A 4,069-nucleotide genomic window follows, 5' to 3' on the forward strand; every position below is an offset into this window, starting at 1 on the left:
GTTCCTGGCCATAATCCCTAGAGCCCTTTTCTTGTACTGGATGAAAACATTGAGCTATAGATTTTTATTCCAGAATAGGGAGCTCAAAGTCATATTTCAAGTTGCATGTGTGGATATGTGTCCTGTTTGTGGGGGAAATGTGAACTCAGATACCCAGGGCAGGTATCAGAGTGGCTTGGAACATTTTCTGTCCTACTTTTTCAGCATAGCTTCTCCTTCCCAAGTATGTGTGTACAGCATCTGTCCCTTGTTTTCCTAACTATCCTTCCAACCTTGTGTTTGTTGGCTTCTCCTTGGGAAGTACAATTTATTTGAATTCTGAAGAAAATCAAGAATAATTTCCTGGCTGTTGTGGGCTGCCAAACGATGTAGTTTTTGAGCATCTACTTCATGGCATATTTCTGAGACAGTCTGCAGAGAAAGGTCCCTTCTATATTGCCACATGAGGATAACTACCTACATTCTTTTTCCTCAACAAAAGAAGCTTCATGATGGCTGGGTAAAATCTCCTTCCAGATAACACAAAGGAAATTTTGATACTGTAAAATATCGGAATAAATATTCAATACTATACATAGCTTCACTGAATTGTATATAAGGCAATGATTCTGACTTTTATCATTGGTTCCTCTTTGTTTATGGCATCACTACACCTGACCAACGAAGATGTGAACTCGTCACACAAAACTCAGTCAATGGTGCAATGTATATATTTTTTTAAGATAACATAAATCTTTTATTGTAAGTCCGTTTATTTATGTTACAATGAGAGTATCATAAAAAACAGAAGTATCTTATTAATTTAAAAACATATGGGGTGCTTCTTGAATTTGTGTGTAACTCTTGTGCAATGGCCATGCAACTCTTTTTCTGTATCATTCCAATTTAGTATATGTGCTGCTGAAACAAGCACAACATGTGTATTCTTGTTTATGACATATATGGATTTTCTGTATAATCAGTTTTACTTCATCACTGAGGAGGAAAGCCCTATATATTTAAAAAGAGAGTACCATGTTTATACTAGGAAAGAGAAGAAAAGACACTGTAATTCATGGAATACTTAATGATATAAGTGCTATGTGAAGTGTTTTATACAGATTTTCTCTTTTAGCCTTTATTTAAAGACTATGAGAACATTTTAGTCTTCCCATTTTATAGATTAAAACTTAACCTAGAGAGGTTACATATTTTCTCAAATCCAAGTTGAGAGAATGAATTAATGAACTAGAAAATAAACCTAGCTCTATTTTTGGAAAAATTTTATGATTTTCATACTAAACCATGCTACTGCTCCCCTATATAATTTATTTATTCATTTACTCACAAATATTTATTTACTACCTACTTTATGGCAGACATTATGCTAAATTATAAGGATAGAGAAATAATCAATATATGTTTTTCAATGGTAGAAAAATGACAATTAAAATTAATTTTAAAATATTGTGACTATTCTTTGAAGGGAGGAAAGATCTCTTCTTATGTAGTAATATCCTAGATAAATGCAAGAAAATTTTGTTACACAGTGAAACTTTATTCGTGGTAGTGATTTGTGATGTCTCACAAATGCTTCTTGCTACACTATTGTATGATTTAAGAGTATTTGGTATGAATTGCTAGACAGCAAGATCTAGTTTATGTTTAGATATATTGATTTTTCCAGACTAGATATCGTTTTTTAAAAATGGAACTTTTAGGAGAGCTGTATTTGAACTTGCTACACATGGGTATGAATTCCGGCTAAGCAGAGAAATCCATCTTAATGGAGGTAGGGTTGAGAATTGGAACTCTAGGTAGTAGCTCTCCACACCAGTGGTTCTCAAACTGACACATGCATCAGAATCTCATATAGGGGTTGTTGAAACACAGATTTCTGGCCCTAATCCTGAAATTTCTGATTCAGTAAGTCTGAGATGGGGCAAAAAATTTTATATTTCTAGTAAGTTCCTAGGTGATATTGATGCCATTAACCTGCTGCTGGCAATTCAGGTGGTCCTGAATTTTAGCGTTCTCTCTACTTTTTAAAATTTATATGCCTACAACACTCCTATAGACCTTAAAAGGTTGACTTTGGCTATGAGACAGGAAACATTGCATCCATGTGGAATCAAATGAAAAGCGAACCTTCTAACAAAGTACTAAACATAAATCAAGGGGGAAAAATCAAAATGCTGTAGGACCACACTTGGAGAATCACTGCTCTATAGGAAATATTTTCATATCTTCTTATACAGAATAGGCAAAAATGGGAATAGTTGATATATTCCCTGGGCCAATTTGTTCTAACCACTACCAACTTCTGCCTTGGCCTCACTCATGAGATCTGGTGACCTTTCAGTGTATGCATGAGGAGCCAAAGAACTCACAAGATGAACATTAGTAATCTCCCTCTTTATAACAGTTTAATTTTATTTACTTTTATTTTTAAGTTTTTTGCAGATATGATTTAGAGTTTGTTCATTTATGCATTCATTAAAATTAAGGTAAACTTCAGAGGACTTTGTTAAATTAGAAAATATAGAAAGTTATATAACACAATTTTCCCTGTTTTCTCAGGGAAGTAAAAGCCAGTTGCACTAAAAACATTTTGAGGAAACAGACATGTATGGGGTGATTTGGTGCACATCTGTGGTACAAAGGAAATTTTATTAACTTCAAACAGAATAAGTGAACTCCAAAAGGAGTGACACCTCTCCACATTGCAGAGGAGCAAACTGTGTTTTCTTGTACCTGGCACTTAATCCAACCATCAAACCCAATGGGCATGAGTTTTGCTAACTTGAGTGAAGTGATAACTAAACATTTCAAACTCAGACTTGAATGTTTTGGTATAAAATATAAAGTGCATTCAGCTGAAACCCTAATCTACAGCATTTTGATTTTTCCCCCTTGATTTATGTTTAGTACTTTGTTAGAAGGTTCGCTTTTCATTTGATTCCACATGGATGCAATGTTTCCTGTCTCATAGCCAAAGTCAACCTTTTAAGGTCTATAGGAGTGTTGTAGGCATATAAATTTTAAAAAGTAGAGAGAACGCTAAAATTCAGGACCACCTGAATTGCCAGCAGCAGCTTTAGAACCACACAGGTCAGTCAGTGTCCAAGTGGTCAAAATAAAGACTACTCAGGGCAGAGCCTAGGAAACCTGACAGTCGCAAAGCTTGTGGAGTAGCTTTCCTCATAATGGAAGGCAAAATGAGACATCAGTGTAATCAGTGAAGGTTAAACAGACCTGGGATATATTAGTCATGGATCTTAAAGCAAAAAAAAAAAAAAAAAAGGAGGGGTGCTTTACACTATTTAAAGAAGAGATTTCTGCAACTTTATTTCTAAACCTTGGCAGCCTTAGGAGGTAAAGAGGCTAGTTCATAAGGCCAGAAATTTTATGCAAACTTTTAAAAAAAGTTCTTACCTTGGATAATTGAGATTGGAATGCTGAAACAGTGCTGTGGAAGAAAGCCATGTATGAATAAGATGGAATCAAGTGGCTCTTCTGGGTTCATGTAATTATTTTCTTCTTGCGGTTATGAAGATGATTGATGATTGATAATGAAATTAAATTATTAAAACCCACCTCGCCTTTTGATTATATTCTTTTTTTTTTTTGAGATGGAGTCTCACTCTGTCACCCAGGCTGGAGGGCAGTGGCACAATCTCAGCTCACTGCAGCCTCTGCCTCCTGGGTTCAAATGATTCTCCTGCCTCTGCCTCCCGAGTAGCTGGGACTACAGGTGCATGCCACCACACCCAGATATTTATTTATTTATTTTTTTTTTTGGTAGAGACAGGGTTTCATCATGTTTGCCAGGTTGGTCTCGAACTCCTGACCTCAGGTGATTCGCCTGCCTCAGCATCCCAAAGTGCTGGGATTAAAGGCGTGAGTCACCACTCGCAGCCATTTTTTGATTATATTCTTATTAGATCTTTCCAACATTTCCAAAATTTCCAATGTGTGCTATGTGTAATGGTTTATAAACAAAGTCTGTTATTGTTGATATAGAATTGGAGGCAGCAGATGCATTTGATAAACAATTTTAACACTTTTGAGAAAAGAACTTTGCAACATA

At 35.5% G+C, this 4,069-nt stretch overlaps 1 non-coding gene across 1 annotated transcript; it reads right to left on the bottom strand.

The window, feature by feature from the left end:
• Window positions 1–806: 806 nt before the first annotated feature.
• On the bottom strand, window positions 807–913 carry LOC115835619. Its single transcript, XR_004030654.1, has one exon. It is a non-coding gene; the product is annotated as a U6 spliceosomal RNA (small nuclear RNA).
• Window positions 914–4,069: the final 3,156 nt, after the last annotated feature.

The sequence above is a fragment of the Nomascus leucogenys genome, chromosome 6, assembly GCF_006542625.1.
Source record: "Nomascus leucogenys isolate Asia chromosome 6, Asia_NLE_v1, whole genome shotgun sequence".
NCBI classification, from domain to species: domain Eukaryota; kingdom Metazoa; phylum Chordata; class Mammalia; order Primates; family Hylobatidae; genus Nomascus; species Nomascus leucogenys.